Genomic DNA, 18852 nt, shown 5'->3' on the forward strand with positions numbered 1-18852 from the left:
ATTTTTATCAGACTCAGGAGAAACTAACAGAAAATGCCCAAAGTGAAAAGGCAGATTGTTGTGTGGTTGCCTGGCCCAGTGGCAGCCTCACGTGGAAGCTTGTCACAGTAGATCCCAGCCCAGATCTACTGAACCACAGTCTCTGGGGTGGAGCCCAGCAGTCTTATAGCAGTCCTCTCAGGTGATTCTGAACACCTGAGTCTGAGAGGCACTGCTCAAAGGACTTTCATTTAAAGCCACTTATTTTTATTCTTCTGGGTAGAACCTTTAAAACAAGTATATCTGTTGTAAAAATTTTTAAATTACCATTCCTGATATAAATCAGCTGCAAATGTATTAACATATGGTTTTTCAATACTTTTTCTTTACAACTGGATATAATTTAGCTTTATTGAAAGGATGACTTGGCTTCCCAGGTGGTGCTAATGGTAAAGAACCACCTTCCAATGCAGAAGACATAAGAGATGGGGGTTCCATTCCTGGGCAGGAAGATCCCCTAGAGATGGGCATGGCAACCCAATCTAGTATTCTTACCTAGAGAATCACATGGACAGAGCAGCCTGGCGGGCTACAGTCCATAGAGTCGCAGAGTCAGACAGGACTGAGTGACTTACCACACATACAAGGAAGACTTAAATACATATTGTTACAGAGTAACCAAGGGGAAAAGGTGCAGTCTGCAGAAAATTCTTTATATAATAAAAAGTACTCCTACAGTAATATTTGTACATAATTCTTCCTCCCTCCGCATCATTACTTCAGCTTCACTCTGGGTAGTTTTGCTCCCAGCAACGTCAGCCTTGAATGTGTGTCTTATTTAGGTAAACAATGGTATGCGTATAGATACAATAAACATCACATCTGTCGAGGAAAAAATGCCCTTTTAAGGTTCAGCTAGTTATTCTTTAAAAATTGAAGTATCTTATACATACAAAATGGAGAAGGCAGTGGCACCCCACTCCAGTACTCTTGCCTGGAAAACCCCATGGATGGAGGGGCCTGGTAGGCTGCAGTCCATGGGGTCACTAGGAGTCGGACACGACTGAGTGACTTCACTTTCCCTTTTCACTTTCATGCACTGGAGAAGGAAATGGCAACCCACTCCAGTGTTGCCTGGAGAATCCCAGGGACGGGGGAGCTTGGTGGGCTGCCGTCTGTGGGGTCACACAGAGTCAGACACGACAGAAGCGACTTAGCAGCAGCAGCAGCATACATACAAAAAAAATGCCGTGTGTCATCACCAAGATGGCAACATAGATTGTTCCTGACTTCCTCTCACCCCACTTACAAGAAGCACAGCTAACAACTGTTGTGCACCGAGAGAAGCCTGGAACACAGGAGTGAGGCTGAAGCATCCCCTTGCACCACAGACACCAAGAAAGACCACATTTAAAGGTACAGAGGAGGGGCTACATGGTGACTCACTGCCCCTCCCCAGCCTAGCACCATACCATACCAAGAGGTTTCCCCTGTGCTTAGAGTTACCCCATTTGGAAGAGAAAGCCCAGAGTGGATATCCAGTTCCCCCAGCACTACAGGTCACTTCTTTGGAGCACCCACTTGTCTCACCCCCTGGGAACTGCAAGGAAATCTGGGGGGCTTGATCACTTGGAATCCAACAGAGAAAAGGAGAAAGCTTGCAATAACCAGCACTCAGAACGTGGCAGGTGAAGTCTGACCAGCAACATGCAAGTGCTGTGATCCCAGCAGCTTTGCTCATCTCCAGAATCAGAATCAATTTGGTGGCACAGTCTAACCTGGGAACTCGGTGAAGTGCAGGTCTGCCTGATTTGGGTCCCCAAAGAGATTTGGTGGCCCTGGACCATGGTCTACTCACCCCCGAAAGCTGAGGCATACCCTGGCCCACTGATGTAGCGGGAAAAATAGAAACATATAACCTACCAAACTGACTCAGAAGAAATAGGACATTTGCACAGACCATTCATTAGTAAGGAGACTGAATGGGTAGCCAAAAATTCCCAGCACTAAAAATACCAGGACAAAACAGCTTCACTGGAGTATTTTACAAAACACTGAAAGAACTAAATCATTCTCAAAGCTCTTACAAAAAAAAAGAGGAAGGAACATTCCCAAATTAGTTTTATGAGGCTCACATTACTATAATACCAAAGTCAGAAAAGGCCACTACCAGAAAAGAGAACTATAGGCCAATATCCCTGATGAATATAGTTGCAAAAATTCTTCATAGAATACTAGCAAACTGAATTCAGCCACACACACAAAAAAAGATCATTCACCATGATCAACTGAGACTTTTATTTCTAGGATATAAGGAGGTTTCACCAGGCTTCCCTGGTGGCTCAGAGGGTAAAGCGTCTGCCTGCAATGCGGGAGACAGGGGTTCGATCCCCGGGTCAGGAAGATCCCCTGGAGAAGGAAATGGCACCCCACTCCAGTACTCTTGCCTGGAAAATCCCATAGACTGAGAAACCTGGTAGGCTACAGTCCATGGGGTCTCAGAGTCGGACAGGACTGACCAACTTCACTTCAAGGATGGTTTAACATATGCAAATAACTCTGTGATACATCACATTAATAGAATGAAAAAAATACCTCAGACACAGAAAAAGCATTTGAAAATTTTAACATCCGTTCATCTTAACATAATTAAAGAAATGTACCTCAACATAATGGATTTCCCTGGTGGCTCAGACGGTAAAGCGTCTGTCTGCAATGCAGGAGACCCAGGTTCAATCCCTGGGTTGGGAAAATACCCTGGAGGAGGAAATGGCATCCCACTCCAGTATTCTTGCCTGGAAAATCCCATGGACGGTGGAGCCTGGTAGGCTACTGTTTATGGGGTCGCAAAGAGTCGGACACGACTGAGCGACTTCACTTTCACTTTCACCTCAACATAATGAAAGTCATTTATCACAGGCCCACAGCTAACATACTCATTAGTGAAAGGTTGAAGGCTTTCCCTCTAAGATAAGAACAAAACAAGAGGGAGGTCTCTGATGGTCAGGTGGATAAAATTCCATGCCCCCAACGCAGGGGTCCTGAGTTTGATCCCAGGTCAGGGAGCTAGATCCCATATACCACAACTAACAGAGTTTGCAAGCTGCAACTAAACATTCCGCATGCCTCAATGAAGACTGGCAATCCTATGTGCTGCCACTAACACCTGGTGCAGCTAAATAAAAATTTTAAAACATATTTTTTTTAAAAAAAGAACAAGACATGGGTGCCCACTTTCACCACTCCTATTCAACAAAGTTCCAGAAGTCCTAGCCAGAGCAATCAGGCAAGAAAAACAAAAGGCAACGGAATTGGAAGGGAGGAAGTAAAACTGTCCCAGTTTGCAGATGACATGATTTTATATATAAAAGAACTTAAAGTCCACCAAAAGCTTTTATTTTGTTAAATACAGACTATGGACAAAACACAAATCTTTTTTTAAAGTATATAGGCTGCACTGGGTCTTCATTGCTCCTTGTGGGCTTTATCTAGTTGAGGCAAGTGGGGGCTACACTCTAGGTGCAGTGCAGAAGGTGGATTCTCTTGTTACAGAGCACAGGCTCTCGGGCTTGCAGGCCTCAGTAGCTGCAGCACACGGGCTCAGCAGTTGTGGCACATGGACTTAGTCACCTCAGCATGCAGGACCCTCCCAGATCAGGAATTGAATCTGTGTCCCTTGATTAGGCAGCTAGATTCCTAACCACTGTGCCACCAGGGAAGCCCCACCAAAAAGCTTTTAGTTCTATTCAACAAACTCAACAAAGTTGCAGTTTACAAAATAACATTCAAAAACAGTAGTTTTCCTATACACCAATAATGAATTATTTGAAAAAGAGAAAAATGGTCCCACTTACAATAGCATCAACAACAAACAAATACCTAGGAATAGATTTAATCAGGAGATGAAAGATCTCCACTCTGAAATTATAAAACAGTGATGACAGAAATAGAAGACACAAGTAAATGGAAATATAGTCTGGGTTGGAAGAATTAATATTGTTAAAACATCAATACTACCAAAAGCCATTTAGAAATTCAGTGCAATCCCTACCAAGATGTAAGTGGCATTTTTAAAAGAGGTAGAAAACAATCCCAAAATTTAGATAGAACCACAAAGACTACAAAGAGCTAAAGCAATCCTGAGAAAGAAGCAGGGCAAAGGCTAATAGAGTTTTGTCAAGAGAACACACTGGTCATAGCAAACACCCTCTTCCAACAACACAAGAGATAACTCTGCACAAGGACATCACCAGATGGTCAACAGTGAAATCAGATTGATTTTATTCTTCACAGCTGAAGTTGTAGAAGCTCTGTACAGTCAGCAAAAATAAGACTGGGAGCTGACTATGGTTCAGATCATGAGCTCCTTATTGCAAAATTCAGACTAAAATTGAAGAAAGTATGGAAAACCACTAGACTATTCAGGTATGACCTAAATAAAATCTTTTATGATTATACAGTGGAAATAGAAATAGATTCAAGGGATTAGATGTGATACACCAAGTGCCTGAAGAACTATGGACAGAGGTTTGTAGCACTGTACAGGAAGCAGGGATCAAAACCATTCCAAAAAGAGAAATGCAACAAGGCAAAAAGGCTGTCTGAGGAGGCCTTACAAATAGCTGAGAAAAGAAGTGAAAGGCAAAGGAGAAGGAGCAAGATATATCCAACTGGATGCAGAGTTCCAGAGACTAGCAAGGAGAGATAAGAAAGCCTTCCTAAGTGAACAGTGCAAAGAAATAGAGGAATGGGACAAATAGAAGGCGAAAGACTAGAGATTTCTTCAAGAAAATTAAGAGATACCAAGAGAACATTTCATGCAAAGATGGGCACAATAAAGGACAGAAACAGTGAAGACCTAACAGAAGCAGAACAGATTAAGAAGAGGTGGCAAGAATACACAGAAGAACTGTTTAAAAAAGGTCTTACTGATCCAGATAACCAGGATGGTGTGGTCACTTACCTAGAGCCAGACATCCTGGTGTATGAAGTCAAGTGGGCCTTAGGGAGTATTACTACAAACAAAACTAGTGGAGGTGATGGAATTCTAGCTGAGCTATTTAAAATTATAAAAGATGATGCTTTTAGAGTGCTGCATTCAGTATGCCAGCAATTTGGAAAACTCAGCAGTGGCCACAAGATCAGAAAAGGTCAATTTTCATTCCAACTCCAAAGAAGGGAAATGCCAAAGAATGTTCAAACTACCATACAATTGCACTCATTTCACACACTAGCAAGGTAAAGCTCAAAATCCTTTAAGCTAGGCTTCAACAATACATAAACAGAAAACTTCCAGATGTACAAGCTGGATTTAGAAAAGGCAAAGGAACCAGAGATCAAATTGCCAACATCCACTGGATCATGGAAAAAGCAAGAGAAATCCAGAAAACATCTACTTCTGCTTCACTGACTACACTAAAGTCTTTGACTGCGTGGATCACAACAAACTGGAAAATTTTTTAAGAGATTGGAATACCAGACCACCTTACCCATCTCCTGAGAATGTATGCAAGTCAAGAATCAACAGTTAGAACAAGACACGGAACAAAGGACTGGTTCCAAACTGGGAAAGGAGTCTGTCAAGGCTGTATACTGTTACCTTGCTTATTTAACTTATATGCAGAGTACATCATGTGAAATGCTAGGCTGGTTGAATCACAAACTGGAATCAAGATTGCCAGGAGAAATATCAATAACCTCAGATATGCAGATGAATCACCCATATGGCAGAAAACAAAAAAGAACTAAAGAGCCTCTTGATGAAAGTGAAAGAGAAGAGTGAAAAAGTTGGGTTAAAACTCAACATTCATAAAACTAACATCATGGCATCTGGTCCCATCACTTCATGGCAAATAGATAGGGAAACAGTGGAAACAGTGACAGACTTTATTTTTATGGGCTCCAGAATCACTGCAGATGGTGACTGAAGCCATAAAATTAAAAGATGTTTGCTCCCTGGAAGAAAAGCTATGACACACCTAGATGATATATTAAAAAGCAGAGACATCACTTTGCAAACTATGGTCCCTATAGTCAAAGCTGTGTTTTTTCCAGTCATGTACAGATATGAGAGTTGGACCATAATGAAGACTGAGCACTAAAGAATTGATGCTTTTGAACTGTGCTGTTGAAGACTCTTGAGAGTCCCTTGGACTGCAAGGAGATCAAACCAGTCCATCCTAAAGGAAATCAGTCCTAAATATTCATTGGAAGGACTGATGCTGAAGTTTCAACACTTTGGCCACCTGATGTGAAGAATTAACTCATTTGAAAAGACCCTGATACTGGGAAAGATTGAAGGCAAAAGGAGAATGGGACGACAGAGGATGAATGAGATGGTTGGATGGCATCGTTGACTCAATGGGCATGAGTTTGAGCAACCTTCAGGAAATAGTGAAGGACAGGGAAGCCTGGGGTGCTGCAGTCCATGGTGTTCCAAAGAGTCAGACATGACTAAGCGACTGAACAATATATGGTAAAATAATATTTGACAAAGAAGCCAAGAATTCTCAATGGAAGTGTGTCAGTCTTCAATAAATGATGCTAGGAAATTTGAACATTCACATGTAAAAGAGTGAAATTAGATCCCTATCTTAACACTTCTCACAAAAATTAACTCAAATGGATTAAAGACTTAAATATAAGACCTGAAACCATAAAACTCCTAGAAGAAAATATAGGATAGAACCTCTTTGACATGAGTCTGGGCAATGATTTTTTTTTAATATACCACAAAGCAAAAGCAACAAAATAAAAAATAAACTGGTGGGACTACTTCAAACTAAAAAGCGTCTGCATAAGAAATGATCAACAAAATGAAAAGACAACCTATCAAAAATGTAAAAGTATTTGCAAACCATCTACGTAACAAGGGGTTAATATCCATAATGTATAAACAACTCTTGGAATAACAGCAAAAAAAATTAATTGGAAAGGAAGTGAACAATATAGAGGTTCCTCAAAAAATTAAAAATAGAACTAACATGTGATCTAGCAATTGCACTTCTGGGAATGTTTCCAATGGAAATAAAAACACTATGTTGAAGAGATATCTGCCCTCCCCCCATTTTCATTAGCAGCATTATTTACAATAGCCAAAATGTAGAAACAATCTAAGTGACCACTAATGGGTGAATGGATAAAAAAGCTTGTGGTGTGTGTGTATATATATACATATACACAACAACATACATGGACTTTGACGACATTATGCTAAGTGAAATAATTGGACAGAGAAAGACAAATGGATATATCACATATATGCAGAATCTAGAAAACAATAACCTAAACTCAGAAAAAGAGAGCCAATTTGTGGTTACCATAAGTGAGGTGTGGGGGGAGGGGCATTTGGATAAAAGGTCAAAATGTAAAAACTTCAGGTTATAAGGTAAATATATACTAGGCATATAATTACAACATGATGACTATAGTTTATCACTGTTCTATGATATGTAAGAAAGTTATTCAGAGTAAATCCTAAGAATTCTCATTACAAGGGAAAAAAAATTCTTTTGTGTCTATATGAGATGGTGGATGTTAACTAAACTTACTGTGGTAATCATTTCACAGTGTATGTAAGTCAAATAATTATTCTGCAAACTTTAAACATATAGTGTCATATATCAACTATATCTCTATAAAACTGTATCAGTTCAGTTCAGTTGCTCAGTTGTGTCCAACTCTTTGTGACCCCATGAATCACAGCACGCCAGGCCTCCCTGTCTCCATCACCAACTCCCAGAGTTCACTCAAACACATGCTCATTGAGTTGGTGATGCCATCCAGCCATCTCATCCTCTATCGTCCCCTTCTCCTCCCGCCTTCAAGCTTTCCCAGCATCAAGGTCTTTTCAAATGAGTCAGCTCTTTGCATCAGGTGGCCAAAGTATTGGAGTTTCAGCCTCAGCATCAGTCCTTCCAATGAGCAACCAGGACTGATCTCCTTTAGGATGGACTGGTTGAATCTCCTTGCAGTCCAAGTGACTCAAAAGAGTCTTCTCCAACACCACAGTTCAAAAGCATCAATTCTTCAATGCTCAGCTTTCTTCACAGTGCAACTCTCACATCCATACATGACCACAGGAAAAACCATAGCCTGGACTAAATGGACCTTTGTTGGCAAAGTAATGTCTCTGCTTTTGAATATGCTATCTAGGTTGGTCATAACTTTCCTTCTAAGGAGTAAGCATCTTTTAATTTCATGGCTGCAGTCACCATCTGCAGTGATTTTGGAGCCCCAAAAAATAAAGTCTGACACTGTTTCTACTGTTTCCCCATCTATTTCCCATGAAATGATGGGACCAGATACCATGATCTTCATTTTCTGAATGTTGAGCTTTAAGCCAACTTTTTCACTCTCCTCTTTCACTTTCATCAAGAGGCTCTTTAGTTCTTCTTCACTTTCTGCCATAAGGGTGGTATCATCTGAGTATCTGAGGTTCTTGATATTTCTCCCAGCAATCTTGATTCCAGCTTGTGCTTCCTCCAGCCCAGCGTTTCTCATGATGTACTCTGCATAGAAGTTAAATAAGCAGGGTGACAATATACAGCCTTGATGTACTCCTTTTCCTATTTGGAACCAGTCTGTTGTTCCATGTCCAGTTCTAACTGTTGCTTCCTGGCCTGCATACAGATTTCTCAAGAGGCAGATCAGGTAGTCTGGTATTCCTATCTCTCTCAGAATTTTCTAGTTTATTGTGATCCACACAGTCAAAGGCTTTGGCATAGTCAATAAAGCAGAAATAGATGTTTTTCTGGAACTCTCTTGCTTTTTCCATGATCCAGTGGATGTTGGCAATTTGATCTCTGGTTCCTCTGCCTTTTCTAAAACCAGCTTGAACATCTGGAAGTTCATGGTTCACGTACTCTTGAAGCCTGGCTTGGAAAATTTTAAGCATTACTTTGCTAGTGTGAGATGAATGCAATTGTGCGGTAATTTGAGCATTCTTTGGCATTGCCTTTCTTTTGATTGGAATGAAAACTGACCTTTTCCATCCCTGTGGCCACTGCTGAGTTGTCCAAATTTGCTGGCATATTGAGTGCAGCACTTTGACAGCATCATCTTTCAGGATTTGAAATAGCTCAACTGGAATTCCATCATCTCCACTAGCTTTGTTCACAGTGATGCTTACTAAGGCCCACTTGACTTAACATTCCAGGATGTCTGGCTCTAGGTGAGTGATCACACCATCAGGATTATCTTGGTCGTGAAGATCTTTTTTGTACAGTTCTTCTGTGTATTCTTGCCACCTCCTCTTAATATCTTCTGCTTCTGTTAGGTTCATACCATTTCTGTCCTTGATCGAGCCCATCTCTACATGAAATGTTCCCCTGGTATCTCTAATTTTCTTGAAGAGATCTCTAGTCTTTCCCATTCTGTTCTTTTCCTCTATTTCTTTGCATTGATTGCTGAGGAAGGCTTTCTTATCTCTCCTTGCTATTCTTTGGAACTCTGCATTCAGCTGCTTATATCTTTCCTTTTCTCCTTTGCCTTTCACTTCTCTTCTTTTCACAGCTATTTGTAAGGCCTCCTCAGACAGCCAGTTTGCTTTTTTTGCATTTCTTTTCCATGGGGATGGTTTTGATCCCTGTCTCCTGTACAATGTCATGAACCTCCGTCCATAGTTCATCAGGCACTCTGTCTATCAGATCTAGTCCCTTAAATCTATTTCTCACCTCGACTGTATAATTGTAAGGGATTTGATTTAGGTCATACCTGAATGGTCTAGTGGTTTTCCCTGCTTTCTTCAATTTAAGTCTGAATTTGGCAATAAGAAGTTCATGATCTGAGCCACAGTCAGCTCCCGGTCTTGTTTTTGCTGAGTGTATAGAGCTTCTCCATCTTTGGCTGCAAAGAATATAATCAATCTGATTTCAGTGCTGACCATCTGGTGATGGCCATGTGTGGAGTCTTCTCTTGTGTACATAAATATACAGCACAATGAATAATCATAAACTGAACAGGTCTCTTTAACCCCCACCCAGATCAGAGATAAGAATATTACCAACACTTTGGAAGTCCCTCTTTCACCCCTTCCCAACCTCACTTCCTTCCTTCTCCTCTGAGGTTAACAAGTGCTTGACTTTTAGCATCATAGATTAGTATTGCCTGTTTTAGAATTTCATGTGATAGAATCATGCTTCTTTTCATCTAGATTCTTTCAGTCAACATTTGTGAGATTCATTCATATTACTTACTGTAAATAGTCACTAATTTATGTTCATTGCTGTTTAGTATTCCATTTTGAGCATACTGATTTGTTCATCTACTGTATATTTGGGTCTTCAGAATTTGGCTTATACAAATAACATGGGTATGAACTATTTATACATGGCTATTGATGCAAATTTGTAAACATTTCATTTAGGTATATACCCAGGACAGGAATTGCTGGGTCAGAAGGTTTGTGAGTATAGCTGAGCTGCAGTAGAAAATGCTAAACAGTTTTCAAGGTGGCTCCATCAGTTTGCAGCCCCATAGTAGCCTAAGAGTTCATATTGTCTCATGTTTTTGATTTATCAGGCCTGAATTTCAGTCATCCTGGCAGGTGACAGTATCCCACTGTGGGTGTACTTTGCATTTCTCTGATAACTACTGATACAAGATTACACACCTTTTCATTTGTTTGTTGGCCATTTGGCTGTACTCTTGGGATGTGCCAATTTGAGTCTCTTGCCCATTTTTTGATAGGTTTTCTTATTTATAATTTTCTATATATCCTTTTTCTGGTTTTTAAAATTTTTATTGGAATATAGTTACCTTACAATGTTGCATTATATACTATACAGCAAAATGAATCAGCCATACATATCCTGTTTTGTTTTCCTTCCAACTTAGGGCACCACAGAGTACTGAGGAGAGTTCCCTGCACTGTACAGTAGGTTTATATGTTCTTGATGAAAGTTTCAGTCAGTAATACATTTACAAATGTATCTCTCCAAATCCATTTAATAAATATAGGAAAACTAAATTTTTGTTCTATGCAAAGTATATAATTTAAAGAATAGCATATTTTCATTAAATATGTTTCTGGCAAAAGAGATATTTGTTATTATCCCTGAAATTGTTCTGTATTAGAGTGCAGTGACTGACAACTTCCTAAGAAGTAATGCATAATATTATAAAAAGAAACATTTGATAAACATGAACATTTTATATCTGCTCTGCTGTTGTGTCATCATAGATGCACAGGTTCATTACTAAGTTTGTAGCAAACAGGAGAACACAACAGATATCTCTGGATATAAATAGCAGATAACTAAGAAGAAAATGAGTTGGAGATCTGAGATTAACTCCTAGAAGATTTTTACTGAGTAGAGAGTGCTCAGCTTCCTCCACTTCTCCTGTAGCAGCACCACTGCACCTACCATATGCCCCCTCACACATCCATCCATCCTAACCCTTTTCCATTTCATTTGAAGAAGAGATAGACTTCTGCTCCAAAATACCCACACATATCACTTCCCAGCTACTCAAAGGCCTTGTCTATTTTTATTAATAAAATATCATAATCATTATTTACTAATCTCTTAAGAGCCAGTTAAAGTGCCACCTCTTTTATGCAGAACTTTTCCCATGCCCCCAAGCCTGCTATTTTTCTTCTGTTATGTGTCTTCTGATATTGAGGCTTCAAAGTGTTGACAGGACGGCATGCAGCAAAAGGATTCTCAAAACATGTCATATTCTGCTACTTTTACTGCAGGATTAGGAAGGAAATTTCTATCTAGGAACTACAAAATGCTCTGCACCAAAGGAAGTTAGGAAAAAATCAACTGAGCTACAACACTTCCTAACTCATTCTGTGAATGAGTATCATTTGGTGTCATTATCCTGATACCAAAGCCAGACAAACTCACCACAAGAAAACTACAAACCAATATCCCTTATGAATATAAAGGCAAAAATCTTCAATAAAATGTTAGCAAACTGAATCCAACAATATATTAAAAAGGTTATACACCAATATCAAGTGGGATTTATCTCATGAATACAAGGGTGTTTCAACATAACAAAATCAATCGATGTAATATACCACATTAATAGAACAAACGTGGAAGGGATCATGTGACCATCTCAATGAAGAAAAAGTATTTGTTAATAGCCAACATCTTTTATAATACTCAGATAACTAGAAGTGACTTCATCGACCTGGCAAATGTCATCTATTTAAAAAATAGATAAAAAGAGCTAATGTACCCAATAGTAAAAGATTGAAAGCTTTCCCTATAAAGAAGCCCACTTTCATCACTGATGTTCAACATCGTGTTGAAAATTCTAGCCAAAGCAATTAGGTAACAGAAAAAGCTTCAAAACTGGAAAAGAAGACAATCCCTATTTATAAATGTCATGATTCTATATATAAAAATTCCCAACAAATAAACAAGGAATATACAGGTATTAAATTCACAGAGTTGTAAGGGTATGAGACCAATACACAAAAATCAGTTGTGTCTCTACATACTAACAATAAACAGTTCAAAATGACATTAAGAAAACAGCACCCAAGAGAATAAAACACCTAGGAGGAAATTTAACCAAGAAAGGGAAAGTCTTGTACACTTTTCAAAAACTTTGCTGATATTAAAGACCTAAATAATGGAAAAAATCCCCATGTTCATGGATGAGAAGATTTAATATTGTAAAGATGGCAACACTACCAAAGGCAATCCACAGATTCAATGCAATCTGTATTGAAATTCCTGGATCACAAGGGGCCACAAATATCCAAAACAACCTTGAAAAATAAGAACTAAGTTTGAGGATGATACTTCCCAATTTAAAAACTTACTAGGAGGCTACAGTAATTAAAACAGCGTGGTACTGGCACAGGATAGACATATCAATATCAGTTCAGGTGCTCAGTTGTGTCTGACTCTTTGCAACACGGTAGACTGCAGCAAGCCAGGCTTCCCTGTCCATCACCAACTCCTGGAGTTTTACTCAAACTCATGTCCATAGACTCAGTGATGCCATCCAGCCATCTCATCCTCTGTTGTCCCCTTCTCCTCCTGCCTTCAATCTTTCCCAGCATCAGGATCTTTTCCAAGGAGTCAGTTCTTCACATCAGGTAGTCAAAGTATTGGCTTCAGCATCAGTCCTTCTAATGAATATTCAGGACTGATTTCCTTTAGGATGGACTGATTGGATCTCCTTGCAGTCCAAGGGACTCTCAAGAGTCTTCTCTAATACTGCAATTCAAAAGCATCAATTCTTTGGTGCTCAGCTTTCTTTATAGTCCAACTCTCACCTTCATACATGACTACTGGAAAAACCATAGCTTAAAAAAAAAAACTAGACAGACCTTTGTTGGAAAAGTAATATCTCTTCTTTTTAATATACTGTCTAGGTTGGTCATAGATTTTCTTCCAAGGAGCAAGCGTCTTTAATTTCATGGTCGCAGTCACCATCTGCAGTGATTTGGGAGCACCCTCAAATATAAAGTCTGTCACTGTTCCCATTGTTTCCCCAACTATTTGCCATGAAGTGATGGGACTGGATGCCATGATCTTAGTTTTTTGAATGCTGAGTTTTAAGCCAGCTTTTTCACTCTCTTCTTTCACTTTCATCAAGAGGCTCTTTAGTTCTTCGCTTTCTGCCATAAGGGTGGTGTCATCTGCATATCTCAGGTTATTGTTATTTCTCCCGGCAATCTTGATTCCAGCTTGTGCTTCATCCATCCCAGTGTTTCTCATGATGTACTCTGCATAGAAGTTAAATAAGCAGGGTGGCAATATACAGCCTTGATAGATTTCTATCTCAATTTGGAACCAGTCTGTTTTTCCATGTCTGGTTCTAACTGTTGCTTCTTGACATGCATACCGGTTTCTCAAGAGGCAGGTCAGGTGGTCTGGTATTCCCATCTCTTTTAAGAATTTTCCAGTTTGTTGTGATCCACACAGTCAAAGGCTTTGGCATAGTCAATAAAACAAAAGTAGATGTTTTCCTTGAATTCTCTTGCTGTTTCAGTGATCCAACGAATGTTGGCAATTTGATCTCTGGTTCCTCTGCCTTTTCTAAATCCAGCTTGAATATCTGGAATTTCATGGTTCACATACTGTTGATGCCTGGATTGGAGAATTTTGAGCATTACTTGGCTGGCGTATAAGATGAGAGCAATTGTGTGGTAGTTTGAACACTTTTGGCATTGCCTTTCTTTGGGATTGGAATGAAAACTTACCTTTTCCAGGACAGACATATACACCAATGGAATTGAATTAAACATCAGGAATAAACCCCTAATCTATGGGCAATTAATATGTGTGTGTGTGTGTGTGTGTGTGCTCTGTGCCCTTGAGAGCAAGTGCCCATTTAAAAAATTTTTATATTTTAAATAAAAAATATATTTACTATGTAATTTTTATGAGAACCTGACTCTATTCTCTTTGCAAATTTTTATACTCAGTACAATATTATTAACTATAATAACTATAGTCATTATGCTGTACATTGTATCTCTGTATTCATCCAAAATAACTGCTATTTTGTGCTCTTCACCAGCATCTCCCCAATTTCCCCACTTCCTTCTTCCTAGTATCCACAATTATACTACTTCTGTTTATCTGACTTTTTTAGATTCCACATACAAGCGAGATCATGTTTTGTATTTTCTATGTCTGGCTTATTTCACTTAGCCTAATGTTACCCAGGTTCATTCATGTTGTTACAAATAGCAGGATCTCTTTCTTTTTCAAGACTGAAGTATATTATGTATATAAAACCTCTCACAATTTTTAAATCGATTCTTTGTTGAATGGACACTTAGGTTGTTTCCACATCTAGCCTATTATGTATAATACCATAATAAATGGGAGAGCAGATAACTCTTCAAGGTACTGATTTCATTTCCATTGTTGATATACCCAGAAGTGGGATTGCAGGGTCATGATAACTTTATTTGTGGTTTTTTGAGGAAACTTCATACTGTTTTCCACAATGACTATACAATTTACAGTCCCACCAAGAGTGTACAAGGGTTCCCTTCACATTCTCACCAACACTTGTGTTGTCTTTTTGATAGCAACCATCCTAACAGGGGTGTGTTGTTATCCCACTGTGGCTTTGATTTGCATTTCTGATGATTAGTCATGTTGAGCACCTGTTCATTTACATATTGGGTATTTGTATGTCTTCTCTGGAAAAAGTCTGTTCAGTTCCTCTGCCCATTTTTAATTGATATGTTTGCTTTTTGCTAGTTGTATAAATTCCTCATATATTTTGGACACTATCAGATATATGGTTTACAAATATTTTTCCCTCTTCATTTTGTAGATTGTTTCCTTTGCTGTGAAGTAGCATTTTAGTTTGATGTTGTCTCACTTGTTTTTCTTTCTTTGTCTGAATTTTAGACGTCATACACAAAACATTATAGCCAAGAATAGTGTCAAGAAGCATTTTCCCTACTTTTTTTTCCATTCAGAAGTTTTACAGTTTCAGGTATTATGTTTAAGTCTTTGATACATTTTGAGTTATTTTTGTTAAGGTATATATGGATCCAATTTTATTATTTTGTATGTTGATATCATTTTCCCTATATCTTTTATTGAAGAGTGTCCTTTTCCCATTGTGTATTCTTCACACCCTTGTCAAAAATTAGTCGTTTCAGTTGTGTCTGACTCTGAGACCCTGTGGACTATAGCTGCCAGCCTCCTCGTCCTTTGGATTTGCTAGGCAAGAATACTGGAGCAGGTTGCCATGAACTCCTCCAGGGGATATTCCCAAACTAGGGACTGAACCTGCACCTCTTATATCTCCTGCATTGAAAGCCATGTTCTTTAGCACTAGATCCATGCTTTGGTTTATTTCGAGGCTCTCTACTCTCTTCTACAGGTCTATGGGTCTGTTTTTATGCCAGTATCATATTCTTTTGATTACTATAGGTTTGCAATATAACTTGAAATCAGGAAATGTGATGCCCCCAATTCTCATCTTCATTCTGAAGATGGCTTTAGCAAATTAAGCGTTTGGGTTTTGTTTTATTTTGTTTTTGTGGTTCCATACAAGTTTTAGAATTTTTTTCTATTTCTATGAAAAATGTCACAGGAATTTTGATAGATATTGTATTGAATCCATACATGTCTTTGGGTGGTATGAACATTTTAACAATATTAATTCTTCCAATTCATGTACACAAGATATATTTTCATTTTTTTTTTAAGTTTTTCCTTCAATGATCAATTGATCTTAGACAAGCGTTCCCGGGGCATTCAATGGGGAAATAATAGTCTCTTCAACAAATATCCAGTTGTCCCTGTTCAAAAATTGCAAAAGAATGGAGTTGGACCTTCACCTCATACCATATAGAAAAAAATCATTCAAAATGAATCAACAATTTAAATATAAAAGCCAAACCATAAAACTCTTAAAACAGGAATATCTCTTATGACCCTGAATTTGGTAATGAATTCTTAAATTAACATCAAAATCATGAGCAACCAAAGAAAAACTAGATAAATTAAACTTCATCAAAATTAAAAACCAGGGGAGCTCCCTGGTGGTCCAGTGGTTAAGAATCCACCTTGCAATGAAGAGGATGCAAGTTTGACCCCTCATCTGGGAACTAAGACCCATGTGCTGCAAGGCAACTAAGCCCACACACCACAGCTACTGAGCCCATGAACTCAAGAGCCCACGCTTCATAAGAGAAACCCATGAACCACAACAAAGAGCCCTCACATTGCAGTGAAGACCCAGGGTAGTCAAATAAATAAAAATCAATTAAAAATATATCACTGAGTTAAACATAAAACAAAAATATATAAAACATTAAAAATTAAAACCCACTCACCACTACTATTCAACATAGTTTTGGAAGTTTTGGCCATAGCAATCAGAGCAGAAAAAGAAATAAAAGGAATCCAGATTGAAAAAGAAGAAGTAAAACTCTCACTGTTTGCAGATGACATGATCCTCTACATAGAAAACCCTAAAGACTCCACTAGAAAATTACTAGAGCTAATCAATGAATAAATTTGCAGGATATAAAATCAACACACAGAAATCCCTTGCATTCCTATACACTAACTAATGAGAAAGTAGAAAAAGAAATTAAGGAAACAATTCCATTCACCATTGTAACGAAAATAATAAAATACTTAGGAATATAGCTACCTAAAGAAACTAAAGACCTATATATAGGAAACTATAAAACACCGGTGAAAGACATCAAAGAGGACACTAATAGATGAAGAAATATACCATGTTCGTGGATCGGAAGAATCAATATAGTGAAAATGAGCATACTACCCCCAAAGCAATCTACAGATTCAATGCAATCCCTATCAAGCTACCAATGGTATTTTTCACAGAGCTAGAACAAATAATTTCACAATTTGTATGGAAATACAAAAAACCTCGAATATCCAAAGCAATCTTGAGAAAGAAGAATGGAACTGGAGGAATCAACCTGCCTGACTTCAGGCTCTACTACAAAGCCACAGTCATCAAGACAGTATGGTACTGGCACAAAGACAGAAATATAAATCAATGGAACAAAATAAAAAGCCCAGAGATAAATCCACACACCTGTGGACAAGAATATACAATGGATTAAAGACAATCTCTTTAACAAGTGGTGCTGGGAAAACTGGTCAACCACTTATAAAGGAATGAAACTAGGACACTTTCTAACACCATACACAAAAATAAACTCAAAATGGATCAAAAATCTAAACGTAAGACTAGAAACTATAAAACTACAGGAAAACAAAGGCAAAACACTTTCTGACATAAATCAGAGCACGATCCTCTATGACCCACCTCCCAGAGTATTGGAAATAAAAGCAAATATAAACAAATGGGACCTAATTAAACTTAAAAGCTTTTGCACAACAAAGGAAACTATAAGCAAGGTGAAAAGACAGCCTTCAGAATGGGAGAAAATAATAGCAAATGAAGCAACTGACAAAGAATTAATCTCAAAAATATACAAGCAGCTCCTGCAGCTCAATTACAGAAAAATAAATGACCCAGTCAAAAAATGGGCCAAAGAACTAAACAGACATTTCTCCAAAGAAGACATACAGTTGGCTAACACACACATGAAAAGATGCTCAACATCAATCATTATCAGAGAAATGCAAATCAAAACCACAATGAGGTACCACTTCACGCCAGTCTGAATGGCTGCTATCCAAAAGTTCACAAACAATGAATGCTGGAGAAGGTGTGGAGAAAACAAAACCCTCTTACACTGTTGGTGGGAATGCAAACTAGTACAGCCACTATGGAGAACAGTGTGGAGATTCCTTAAAAAACTGGAAATAGAACTGCCATATGACCCAGCAATCCCACTGCTGGGCATACACACCGAGGAAACCAGAATCAAGAGACACGTGTACCCCAATGTTCATCACATCACTGTTTGTACCACCAGGGCATGGAAGCAACCTAGATGTCCATCAGCAGATGAATGGATAAGTGTGGTACATATACACAATGGAAAATTATTCAGCCATTAAAAAGATTACATTTGGATCAGTTCTAATGAGGTGGATGAAACTGGAGCCTATTTACAGACTGAATTAAGCCAGAAAGAAAAACACCAATACAGTATACTAACGCATATATATATGGAATCCAGAAAGATGGTAACGATGACCCTATATGCGAGACAGCAAAAGAGACACAGATGTATAGAACAGTTTTTTTGGACTCTGTGGGAGAGGGTGAGGGTGGGATGATTTGGGAGAATGGCATTGAAACATGTGTATTATCACATGTGAAATGGATCACCAGTCCAGGTTCGATGCATGAGACAGGGTGCTCAGGGCTGGTGCACTGGGATGACGCAGAGGGATGGTATGGGGAGGGAGGTGGGAGTGGGGTTCAGGATGGGGAACACATGTACACCCGTGGTGGATCCATGATATTGTAAAG

The sequence above is a fragment of the Oryx dammah genome, unplaced genomic scaffold (assembly GCF_014754425.2).
Source record: "Oryx dammah isolate SB20612 unplaced genomic scaffold, SCBI_Odam_1.1 HiC_scaffold_17, whole genome shotgun sequence".
NCBI lineage: Eukaryota > Metazoa > Chordata > Mammalia > Artiodactyla > Bovidae > Oryx > Oryx dammah.